General features: G+C 42.6%; 1 protein-coding gene across 12 annotated transcripts in view; it reads left to right on the top strand.

Moving 5' to 3' along the window:
- Window positions 1–13,053, top strand: part of LOC134883397 (R3H domain-containing protein 2) — a 48,243-nt gene that overhangs the window by 4,099 nt on the left and 31,091 nt on the right. The window contains exon 1 of one of the 12 annotated variants that reach the window (XM_063911738.1): window positions 1,190–1,450. The exons of the other annotated variants lie outside the window; for them this stretch is intronic. The gene's annotated coding sequence lies outside the window, so the exon portion shown is untranslated. Of the gene's footprint in view, window positions 1–1,189; window positions 1,451–13,053 lie in introns of those variants that run through there. 12 annotated transcript variants of the gene reach the window in all.

The following is a 13,053-nucleotide window of genomic DNA, read 5'->3' as shown; positions in this document are numbered from 1 at the left end:
GTGCTGAAGAGATAATAGAAAGTAATAGCTGTTTGGTTACAGTTTATCTTCCTGTCTTCATGTACACAAGTTTCGTTCACAAGTGTAACCAATGGTGTGGTTACCTTGCAAACCAAAGATCTTCATCATCTTATTGTGGAATGCTGAAACTGTTGATTAGTTATCCTCAATGTAGCGACACTTTTCTTTTAACAAATCTTGTTTTAACTTTTAAAGTCTGGTCACTGGTACTTTAATCTAATTCAGAACTACTGAAACACTACCTTAATTGGCACTATTGTTTAGATTTGGCCCAACGGAACCTTTTTGCTCCTGTCAGCTTAAAGAACTGAACCATCCATGAGACTGACATACCTGGACTTCACCTTGGGATCCCTGCTGATGTTTCTTTTGATGCTGAACTTTTGACTGCCTCTTCCGCTGCGCCTTTCAGCTGCTGTTGTCAGTATGGGAGCTTCAGGGAAAAGATGCAAATATGTTGTCTTGCGGGATTAAGGTTTTTCCGAGCTAATGAGGTGGTTTCATTATTTTCCCCCACAATTTATTTCCTTCAAATCCCCCTCATTTTTATTATTTATTTTAGAAAATTGCAGCAATGCTCTGTTTCACCAGCAGCTGTCAGCACTCTGAGCTCATTCAGTTAGTTTACACACAGGCTACAGATAAAGCTTCCTGTATCTCAAAGAAACAGAGAATATTGAATGGTGACTACAGTGAGCCTGGATTGTACATTTTGCCTCCCTGCAGATGTATGTTCCTTTTTTTTTTTTTAAGTAGCAAACCCCAAATAATAGTTGCATAGTATATACTGTAACCTCTCGTATATTTCTCCTGTCATATCAAGTGACATACTGTGTTCTCCAAGCAGCCCTTTAAACAGCTGGACTTCTTGCTAGCTCCCGTTTGGCTGTCTTTGCAGTCTTATTGTTACAAAGAAGCAGAGAGCAAACAAGATATGTAAGAGCAAGAGAGAGAATCCACACGAAAGGGAGGGTTGGAGGAGAAGGGAGCGGTGCAAACTGTGCGCATGATAGCATGCGAGCAGTAGGGAGAGAGGGAGGCAGCTAGCAAGGCTTTCTGTTTCCCTGTAGTGTGTGTGCTTCATTCAGAAAAAGAGAGGGGGCAGTCAAAAATGAGTTGTCTTTCCACTTTCATGAAATCCATTAACAAAACAGAGCTGTTGGTACCTGCAGTCAGGGAGGAAGAGTGTAATGGTGAAGGCGAGGAAAGTAGAATGAGCTGAAGAGAGAGACGTAGGTAAACACCCCTGAAACTCAGCTATTCACATGCTGAAGGAATGGAATTCATTCAACTCTGCTACTTAGCAAGATAAAACTAGCGTTATTTTGCTCCATAGCTGGTGCTGCTTCTGCTTCTCCTGCGATTATGTGCTTTTATCTGAGAGACACCTGATACCATCTGGAGATTCACAGAGCTGAACTCAAATACAGTAAGCATGTGCTTTGTGTGTCTTTGTCAGTGGCTATTATTCATTTGTAAGTGGGATGTAACTTGTTCATGTGCCTTTCACAACTCTGAGGCTTGGTTGAATGTGCAGCCATTGTCACTATTATAATTGTATCTTATCTTGACTCTTTTCATTGTTGGTCTTTGTAAAGTTCCTGCAGCAATTCCATTTAATTATGCCTTAGTAACAGTTCAAAACTCATACAATGGGGCTTTCTGGAAGATCGTACCATGCATACGTTTCTGCTTCATTAAGTGCGACTCATTTTGTCATTGTTGAAGCTGGAAGGAAAGGTTTTTATTTAGATGCATTCTACAGCTAACCGGCTCAGAAATGCTATTGGTAAGTTTGTTGTTTCATATGTTTTCTACAGATGTACACAAAATGTGTTTTAAGAGGCAAATGCTGAGGTAATAAGGAATTCCCTTCCACTGTGTCCCTGTGTGGGAGGAGGGAGGGTGGAGGTGGCCTGCTGGGGGTTTAGAGTCACTGAGAAGTAGGCGTCACTCTGCAACACTGTCATACTGAGGGAGGGAGGGAGGGAGGGAGGGGTGCCGTTAAAAAGGACAACCTATGGGCTTACATAAGGCTTGGTGTGGGAAGTCCAGTGTTATGAGCCCCTGAAGTTCTCCTCAAGGATCCTCTTGGCGTGAAGGTGCAGTAATGCATTATGATAATGACACTTTTATAAATGCATTTAGAAGTGATGAATCTTCTTTTTCATCTCTGAAGACACTATATTTACTGGCACAGTGCTTTCTCCCTTTATTTGTGGAACACAATGTGCAGCGAGATGAAGAACAGAGAGGTGAGAGAGGTAGCACACGCGTGAGAGAAAGCACAACAGCAGAGCCCTCTTGAATAAAAAATCTGCCGCTATTAATAGCGAGCTGTCCTCATGGCCTCAGCACTGTTTCAGGTTTAGAAGACCTTACTTTTCCCTCTCTTTTCCTCCTCCGATGGTTATTGCAAAATCATACAGTCCCCCTTATTGCTTCTTCCTTTTACTCTTTTTTTTCTGCACTCGACCCAGATCTGTCTTGTGCTGGATGTTGCCTGTTTATATAATGATTGTGTTTCTGTATGTGTTTGCACAGCATTATAATTAATCAAGATACATAAGTGTCCGGAGCAATGCACCACAATTTAACTAGTTTGATGCTCCTAAAATGACAATGATTCCATGATTCTACTCTCTTGTCAATTAGAAATGCAAAAGAGAGACAACCGCAGCAACCCCCAAATTAGAAAGAAGCTGGCCATTTGGTGTCAGGTTGCCAGAGCTAATGCTGTGTTCTTCCTAATATCTGCTGGTCTACACGTTAGCCCCTTTCCTGAGCCAGAAGGTAAATGGCTTAAGACGCCAAAGCTAGCTGCTCAGCCCCGACTGCTCTAATGGTGTTCATATTAACTTGCATTCAGTTTTTAGTTGGTGCATCCTTGTCTGTGAGCATGACCATTACCTGTGTTGTTTGTTTGCTCGTGACCGGAGTTCTGCTCCCCAGGTAGCTGGTGCCGCTGCAGCCTCAGTCCCGCATTCTAATTGCAAATGCGTGGGAAAAAAGAAGGAGTATGAAAGAGAGAGGGAGAGGAAGGGAAGAGAAAAATCAATAGCAACACCCCCAGAGTAACTGCTGCTTCAATTGCCTTTAAGTCAGAAGGTTCACACTTTATCAGGACCTTTTAAAAAAACAAATCTTAACAGCTTTTGATTTGATTCAAAAAACAGATTATGTGAACAAAATAGTGACAGAAGGCTTGAGAAACCTCCAGAGATTCCCATCCCCTTGACCCTTCTCATAACCGTCTTTCCTCCATATTCTAAATTGTTTTTGCTTTTTCAGTCTCCACTATCAAGTTGTTATGGCATTTGACATCATGTGTGTTACCCTGTTGTCGTCTATAGTGCATGTTGCTTAAAATTACACAATTTAGAAATGGTAGACTACAGTTATTCAAATAACACAAAGCAGACGCTATATGTATGTGAGCTTATAGTAGCTTGCAGGCTTTTGTGGTTATAAAACCCTTTACTACACTTTTTGAAACAATAAAATGTAGAGACAAACTAAACCTTGGTGCTGCTTTATGACTTACCTGCTAGGCCAGAGCAGTCTTATATCAGCCTCAGATGAAAGTAGCATAGAGACATAACCACTTGTTGAATTTCATGGGAGAGAATGGAAGGAGGAACTGAAAGAAAGCATGGTGACAGTGAGCCAAAAGAAAATGCTGTTTCCAAAAATAAATCCTTGATTAGTCATTTATAGAAGAGCTGAGGATGGAAAACATGCTTTACTTAGCCACAACAAGTTTAGGAGCGGTTGTTTCTGATGTCAACGGTTGTTCTATAGATGGAGAGGTTGCCTTAAAGAGCCAGAAAAACAGGAAAGACGGATAAATTGCTCTCCTTAGACAGGCGGAGGATATTGGGAGGGGTTGGCTTTCACAGGTAAACAGATGGCATAGTGCAGCGAGGCGCTGACCTGCCACCGCTGTCAAGTCAGCTACGTGATCTAGTGACTCGCTGCCGTGTGCAGTTTCTCTAACTAACACTACCTCATAGTCTGTGCAGGGTTATTATACAACACATACAACATTGAGTAAATGGCAATCTAAACAACTAACAATGGCAACACTTTTCAAGTGAATGAGTCAAGACTGTAATGGCATGCATAATGTGCATTGCTTTTGCTTTTGCTGAATATTCAAAGCAAAGGAAATTATTATTTTATCATTTGTGGACTCAGCTCTACTCCGTGTGTGTGTGTGTGTGTGTGTGTGTGTGTGTGTGTGTGTGTGTGTGTGTGTGTGTGTGTGTGTGTGTGTGTGTGTGTGTGTGTGTGTGTGTGTGTGTGTGTGTGTGTGTGTGTGTGTGTGTGTGTGTGTGTGTGTGTGTGTGTGTGTGTGTGTGTGTGTGTGTGTGTGTGTGTGTGTGTGTGTGTGTGTGTGTGTGTGTGTGTGTGTGTGTGTGTGTGTGTGTGTGTGTGTGTGTGTGTGTGTGTGTGTGTGTGTGTGTGTGTGTGTGTGTGTGTGTGTGTGTGTGTGTGTGTGTGTGTGTGCGTGCTTCCATTTCATTCAGGCATAGTGGGTGGGTTTTCCCTTATATGCAAGTTGACAAAGCAGCCTCAGTAAGACACTATGTTCAAATGATTCACTCCTCTTTTTGTTTCTTTTTGGCTCCTGTTCACCTCCTTAAATGAAATGTGTCGACATTTTCAGTTTTAAAGATTCTTTTTCAGCATCAGTTGGAGAAACTTGAGGCAAGTATCGTAATCAAAAGTCGAAGTGTTTGCATCGTGACAATGCTCCTAAAGTCTGTGCAGTATGCATGACGCTTTGTGTTCACAGCTCCTACAGACATGAGCAGTGGCTGTCCCCTTCCCCCTTAATCCCAATTCAAGCACAGCCTCGTCATAGTTGGAATGTTACAGTTGCCCATGTCCTGGTGTGATGCAACAAGGACAGAGGACATGTTTTGTTTGTTCAGTAACGTGTTGGCCACTGCTGTTCTTGCTTTTAATGTCCTCTATGATGTGTGTACTAGAGACATCTTGTTTGTGGTGTAGGGGGGGGCTTTTACAGACCCTGACCTGGGGTCTTTGGTCCATGAGGATCCGAGGGGACTATATTTAGCTGGCTAGGTGCCTGGGGAACGGAGCAGGGAGGAGAAAAACTGAATAGCAGTTGAAGGGGATGGCAGACATGGTGTGTTAGTTAGCTGAAGGGAGGGCTAAATGGCTGGATTGTTGCCCTCCTGCTGGTCATTCTGGAGTGCAACAGCCACATTGTAAGAGAGCACACTTCCTGCTGGCCCAAGGCAGGCTGCCTGGCTGTTTGACTGGCTGGCACCACTCGATTCTCCATCACTTTTCTGGCATTGCAGCCCAGTCAGCTAGCCGTCAAGGGTGGCTGTGGCAAATGGAGGTGTTTGTGAGGATCATAGAGGACGTTGGTCACCATCTGGACACTTCCAGCTGTTGGCCAGGGCAATATTTATCATTAACTCAGGTTACAGCTTAGAGCTTCTTTTTCATCATGCAAGTAGAAGTTCCACTCTGTCTGTTAGGGGGTGTTTAGACCAAAAATAGCACAGCATTAGAAAATAACGCAAGGAGCTGCGTTGTTGTGGGTGTGTTGCTACAGGAACCAGAGACATGACGACTTGCGAAGGTTTCCCCCGACTGTAGCCCCTTGAAAGAACAAAAGCATTTTCTTTACCTCGCCCTCACTCCTGCGTTCAGTGATATTCATCTCAGTGTGAGAATCTTCACTGCATCGGTTGTCATACTGCTGCGCTAATTTCTTTCATTTTCTGTCTCTCTTCGGTGTTTTAGAGAAGGCGGGGCTTTGCACACAGCGTAGCAGAGAGTCGGCATTCCAACTATAGTTAGACCACTACCCGATACAAGCTGCTCTGTTTTAAAACTGCTGGGCTTCAAAATCATGCGTTGACTTAAGTATTGAAGCACTGTGAGTAAAAAATACCGCCACTTGGCTCATTTATGCCAAAGGCTTTACCCTTACGCTTTTAGTGGGGGATAAGCCCCATCTTACGCTCTTATCTTTTTATGTTATATGTTGTTGTTTATATTTGCACTGTGGGACTGCCAGAAACGGTATTTCAATTTTCTGTATGTATAACACATGTGGAAACTTTGACAATAAAGTGGACTTTGACTTTGAGTTTGATCTGCCCCCCCCCCCCCCCCCGGAGCCAGTAAACTGAGGGAAACCCAATCACGCAAGTCTAGTAAAACATCCCGCAGTTTGAGTTTAAACAAAATGCTGTTCAAACAAGTGCACTTCTATGTGGAATTTCCACATACTAATGGGAGTTACACTCAGTTTAAAATGAGTTCTAAAATTCAGTTCCATTTGATTAAATGAGATGAAATGGTGAGAACAAAGAGCGATTGCTACTTTTGGTGGCATTTATTTCAACACCAGCAGAGAAATGTATTTGACAAAATGAGTCTGAAATGATTGTGTTGTTCCCCTTGCTATAAGCATTTTAAGAGAGCTAATGGATGTGCTTTAAGTGAGAAGTTGAACAGCGTTTGTAGGGAAACTCCTGGTGGTGCTTAATGGCGCCTGATCCAGCCCTCTAAAGATGTAGATACAGCAGGTACTGTCCCTCGAGTGCTGTCGTCACATAGTTTGTTTCACTGTTGGGTTCCCCCTGTAGTCATCCATCACCCTTCACTATGCTACAGCAGATCTGTCAGTCATGGGTATTGATCTACAATCTACAGTATTGAAGAGGTGGCAAGCTTTCCAAATTGCATTAATTGTATCTATTTTGATCATTCCAGGTATGATAATGGTCGAATTAGGAATAGGTCAACTTCTCTGTTTAGGTTTGAACTGTGTTGACTGACTTTCTGGTAGTTTGGGATGCCTTTTCATATTGCAACGTAAAGACAAAACTCACCATGTTTACAATGGAGCTTAGAAGTGTGGGATTTCTCTGTGTGTGATCAAAGAGCAAACAGAAGTTTTGTGATAACAAAAGGCTTTCAGGGCGACCAGAAATGGCTGCTGCTATTCAAACTGGATATGACAATAAATGATAAATATTTGGTAATAGAGAGACAGCCAAAAAATATAACAGTCAGGGCAGACGGTTAGGGCTTTAGAGGTAGTACTGGATATTAGGAAACTACAATAATAGGTCTGAGGAAGTTACCGAGTTGGAATGGCTGCACCCTATCTGGATCTGGAGGAAGCCTTATGGGGTGAAAAGGTATGCATCATGAGGGCCAATGCCAGCCAGCTAATGACCACCATCTATAGGGAGAGGGAAGGAGACAGCTTGAGACATTCAGCCAAAACTCGGAGGAGGGGCTTGATGCTACTATGAGAATAGCTCTGAAATAATAATAATAATAATAATAATAATAATAATAATAATAATAATAATAATAATAATAATAATAATAATAATAATAATAATAATAATAATAATAATAATAATAATAATAATAATAATAATAATAAGTCAGCCACATAATAGTTCCATCTTAGAGTTGTTGTTGTCACTACAAAAAAGCACGTTCATGCCGAACAGCCACATGGCCAGGGATCCAAAACATATTGGAATTAAATGTGAGACTATACTTATATGTGTTATGAGTCCACCCTTTCCCAGTGATGTACTCAGCCAATCCCTGATTGTCCAATGTCCTCCAATCACTGAACCTATTGCAAATGTATTGCATCATTTCCTTTGTCCTTACCTTGACAAGGAGTCATAGTGGCATGATAAAGTTTCCCTGAACACAGACCTGTGCAGGCTGCCTCACAGTGCTTGTCTGTTGTGCTCTGTCTAACAAAGGTTATAGTACACTTGGGCATGCGTCAGAGTTTCCTCAGAGACTTCACCTCTCAGCATGCATTGCTGGCGTAGCGTCTTCCCTGGATAGGTTGCAGTGAAATATTTGTATCCTTCCAGTATAGTTTTAGGATTAACCTCACCTGTTAGATTGGTGTGCCGTGGTTTACCGCGCCGTATTACCTAGATTTTCAGCTCCCTTGTAAAGCTGACAGTACTTTGTGATGCTCTCATGCAGACTTCACCTGCGCATCTTCAAGAGAAAGGTAGTTACTTGAGCTGAGGTATACTTACTTATTGTGGAAGTCTGTTCCTGTGTGTGTGAGCTCCATCTGTTTAGTTGAAGGTTCGGCTCCACCAGACATGAGTCAGTCACTGCTTTTATCAGGACGGGTGGAACAGAACTGTCTACAGTCGGTGTGTGAGGGGAGTCATCGACCAATCTGCACATTTTAAATAGCTGTGTTTGTTTGTGTGTGTGTGAATGACTTGAATTCTGATCGTGCCTGTGTGTACATCTGCAAGCCCTGTGTGGTTGCATGGTTGTTGTGTCTGTGCTATCGAGCTGTTTTGTTCCAGTCACCAATGATGCTTATGTGTGTTTCAGTATGCAGTTTTATTTGTGTTTACCCAGTGATAAATACACCGGGCCTTGTAATTGGGGAAACGAGGGGGGTCGTGAGAGTGAAAGGGAGAGAGAAATATGGGGGTGTTGAGGGATATGGCTGCTTTTCTCTTGGTGACAGAGCCTGTTGCCATGGAGCTGGTCTTCCCATTGGTGGAAGTCTGGTCCAATCGCTTAACAGCACAGATTGTTTCATCATTGAGAAGTTTTCCCTCTCTTCCAGTCTCACTAGCCACCCCTTGCTCCTCCATTTTTCTCTCCTCTTTTCCTTCTTCTCTCTCTCTTCCCGTCTCTTTCATTGCTTCCTCCTTCTCGCAGTTAAAGAAGCTGATAAATTACAAGGTTTATAATGAGTGCAGGAGCTGACACCCAGTTTGATTTTGACACAGTAATTCATTTATTATCAGCTGCTCAAGTTAAGCTGCCAGAATCTTCCACACATGTCATCTGTGCTTAAGACAAGATAACCCCACAATCCCTCATTTGGTCTTTATGTATTTCTTGGACAGCTAAGAAATCATTTTAAATCGGTCATACTGGCCAGAAGGTTTAAAGAGTCCAATGTGCCCATCTTTTGCACAGAGCGTTTCAGCTATTCAAATGACTCTCTCTCTCCCCTAGTAGTGTTCACAGTCTGATGCTCTATGCTGCTCGGAAGCTAACATGTTGTTGTACTCCAAAACAAACTTGTTCAGGACAGGTCCTCCACGTTTGACATGAATGTAAATAGAAATATTGCATCCCAAAACCCAGGAAAGATTTGGCATAATTAATATAAAGACGGAATGTTTATTTGTATTACAGACAAATAGAAAACTCTATATAATACCACTTTGTTCTCAAAGATTCATTTTATATTTCTTTGTTTTACAATTCAAGTACACCAGGAAAATTGTTGGGTAAAAAAACCCCCATAAAATATCAAGAATTCAAATAAATATTCAAAATGTGAATATTATCAATGAACTTCATGTAACAAAACATTCTCCTGACTCATGGTAGTGGAAATCAGGATGTTCATTTTGGAAAATAGCCTGGCTTGATCTGTTCTGTTAAACACGCCGCGGCTCTCTCAAAAATAGACTAGATGCGTATTATAGGCGGAGCAGAGAGCCGCTTCTAGGAGGCTTACAAAACACACTGCAGCGCAACACCAACACACAGCCTGACGACGCTTTGAATCCACCTTTTATAATATTCCATGCTTTACAGTTCAGTCTGTTTTAGTGATCAGGTTCTGCAATCTGTTGTGTTTACTTACTGTTGAAATCCTCGGGCACTAAAGCTCTACTTTCACGACCCTGTGTATGCTCAAGGTGTTATTTCATCTTAAAACTACTATGGCAGTATCCGTTTTGCCAAGTGAACTGTGGACTGAGCTCCATCAGGGCTTCCTGCATTAACGAACGGGGAACTCCTGTTTCCTTAGATGCATGTTGCTAAAGGTGTTGATTTTAATTCTTCATTGATAAACTTATGGTGGGTATTTTTTGGTAATGTTGCGTGTGGTTGTATGAATTTCACATCATTTGTTTTCTAGTCTAAAGAAAAAGTTAAAAGTAAGAAATGTAAACCTTTGTTTTTTGGTTATTTCATAATTTTCTACATTAATTGTCATTTAATAATTATTATCTATTTGACAGTTTTAATTTTTGGGAATTCCATATGTCACTCACACTCCAGGACTTTTCCCTTCAGTCCCCCCCCACTGGCATTCATTCATTCATTCATTATGCAGGAGGCAACTGTGCTTCACTGGACCAACACCTCTCACCTCTTTCCATCACTTCCTCTTTCTCGATATGTGTATCCTTTCTTTCTTAATACGCTTTCTGCATTTCCCCCTCATGCAGCAGATAACTATAGGTTATAACTAGTAAGAGCCAAAGAGACTTCAAGAGAGCTACAGAAAGGTAGGTAGGTAACTAGGGAGGGAGAGTATGAGTCATAGCTCGTCCCACAGGACTGAGTGGGTTGGCTGAGTGGAGGAGGATGGCGTCAGCAGTAGGCCTGACAATTTAAGAAGACACATTAAAAGAGAAGGAAAAAAAAGGCGAGAGAGACACAGAGAGCTAACACTTGGAAGTGGGTGGATGGGGAGAGAGAGAGAGAGAGAGAGAGATGTTGATGGGAGGGGTTGGTTTGGAGGGGGTGGAAGGCAGGAAGGGGTATCCTCTTAGCATTGAGAAGAAACAAGAGAGGGGGAGGCAAGGAGAAGGACAGAGAGAGACAAATATGGAAGAAGAGAAATCCTGTCTTCTGCTGCGTTTTGGAGTTCACGTCCTCCTCCTCTTTCTGTCGTGGCTCCGCCCTTCAGGATGTGTTCTCTCCATATCTTTGCTGCTCTCATCGAATAAGTTCCCTACCTGTTGTTTCTCAACGGCACCTTAATACCGGTTATACAGCTCCCAACAGAAAATATATACAGTATCCTTTAAGTGTATCAATATTTTCTGTGTGAGGCACGCACAGCTTTGGTGTGAAAGTGCCTGGACAGTTCTTCAAAAGTCCCCAGTACTCTTCCAGCCCCCCCCCCCCAACCCCTCCCTGTGTGAGATTGTGCAACCGATGCAAAGGGGAATCCTCTCTGACAGAGACAGACAGTGGGACGCACACACTGCGAGCGCTGCTGATATATAATATGTGCAGGCACTGAGCTTGCACAAACCCTGCCATTGAGAGAGAGAGAGAGAGAGAGAGAGACACACACACACACACACACACACACACACACACACACACACACACACACACACACACACACACACACACACACACACACACACACACACACACACACACACACACACACACAAAACACACACACACCAGCCTCCACTCCGCGAAGACACAACCTTGCTGCCTTTTGTGAAATGGGTTCTCTGACGTCAAACAGGCGAGGTGCACGGCTGAATACAGAAGAGGCGCCGAATTGGGTCGGACTGCCTGTGTGTGTCTCTCCCACTGCTGTCTGTGGGTTTGTACGTGCTCGCTCCGGCTTCCATTCACCTTCCTCTTCCATTCAGCTTGTGCAGAGAACTGGAGAGGCACGTCTGCCACGCAGAGTTCTCCATTATGAAATTGGAAATCATGCAATGAATGAAATTACTAACTGGTAATCGTAGCAGCTCGCAATCATCATCCGCACTGTAGGAACGGCTCATTCTGTGTTCATGCTGGCTGTCATTAATGAGAAATAGTAGGAAAGATACACACACTTTTATCAGTCTCTACTAGCTGTACTGTAATTGACTGTATTGCACGGTTCTGCTGCTGGCAAAATAATCTAATCCTGTTCAATTGTTTTGTGGGGAGATTTTTCGCCACGTTGTTTTTCCTTGCATTGTGCGAGTTTAATTGGATGATACTTGGGCAATGAATTTATTGATGTAAAAAATGCTGATGCTCATTATAAGATCCCCAAGGTATCGCCTTTTAATTTTCCTGGTTATTAAACAAACCATTTAATTTTCTATTTAATAGAGTAAATGTGCAAATGCTCACAAAGGATAATGTTCAACCATTTCTTTAGATCTTTGATTATTATTTAGGAATTCAAATCATGTAATTGCACACTTTTGATTGTTCTTTCAGTTTTTTTTTTCACTGCCTCACACTCCGCTGGCAGTCTTTGGGGAGGTAACCGGACACAGTGGGCAGGGTGGCCTGTCATCAGAAGGGCCAATGCAAGAGGCTGGGAGGTTTGGTCTGGAGTGTGAGGTGGGTTAGCGTGCCCTGCATTCTGACAGCTGAGGGGGATGATGTTGATTTTTTTGTGTGGGTGTTAGCTGCTGCACAATTAATCGAATTTTAATCACGATCACGATTTTGGCTTCCCACGATCAAAATCGCGTGATCGAGCGATATTTTAAATGTGTCCTTCGGTTCATAGAACGCTCAGTATCAACGTTTTTTTCCAAAGCCAATCTAGCGCTTCTAGCGAGTGATGGAGAAAACAAACCTCGTATACAATACAATACACAATACTGGGTTTTCGTTTTAAAACGGAGGCTTTTGGAAACGCTGCTGGCCCCGGGGCTGCTGATTAGTGTGGACAGGCAGAAACGCAGACTTTTGGAAACGCTAGCGTAGGCACCCATGAGCGCTTTCTGATTGGGTCTTATCGATCACGAGTATCCTTCTCTGATTCGTCACACTCCTACCATGTGACCCTTCCTTACCCGGAAAAATTCAAATCAGCTGGGTATCGGGTCAGATCAGCTGGGTATCGGGTCGGATCAGCCTTGACTACCAGTGGTAAACATGGATAACAAAGTAAAAGCGCTGTTTACCTTGTTGTCTGTGGTAGCAGTTGTTGTGCAGGTAAATTCTGCATTTTATAATGCTGCAACTGCAACCGGCACGCGCATGCCCAGTATGCGTGAATGGTCACGTTTTCGTTTTAAAACTCCGGATTAAAACGAAAACGCAGTAGTGTGGACGAGATATAGACCTATTTCATTTTGATGCACAAATGTGTACATTAGCAGGAATGTAGCACCTGGATGTGAAAGCAGTAATAATGAGCCTATGTGTCAATAAAAAATGTTTTGGTTAAAATTTAACAAATAATCGTGATAATTAATCGTGATCTCAATATTGATTAAAAATAATCGTGATTATCAT

The sequence above is a fragment of the Eleginops maclovinus genome, chromosome 20 (assembly GCF_036324505.1).
Source record: "Eleginops maclovinus isolate JMC-PN-2008 ecotype Puerto Natales chromosome 20, JC_Emac_rtc_rv5, whole genome shotgun sequence".
Classification (NCBI taxonomy): Eukaryota; Metazoa; Chordata; class Actinopteri; order Perciformes; family Eleginopidae; genus Eleginops; species Eleginops maclovinus.
Note: the sequence above shows the minus strand (reverse complement) of the source record. Positions and strands in the feature narration are given on the sequence as shown.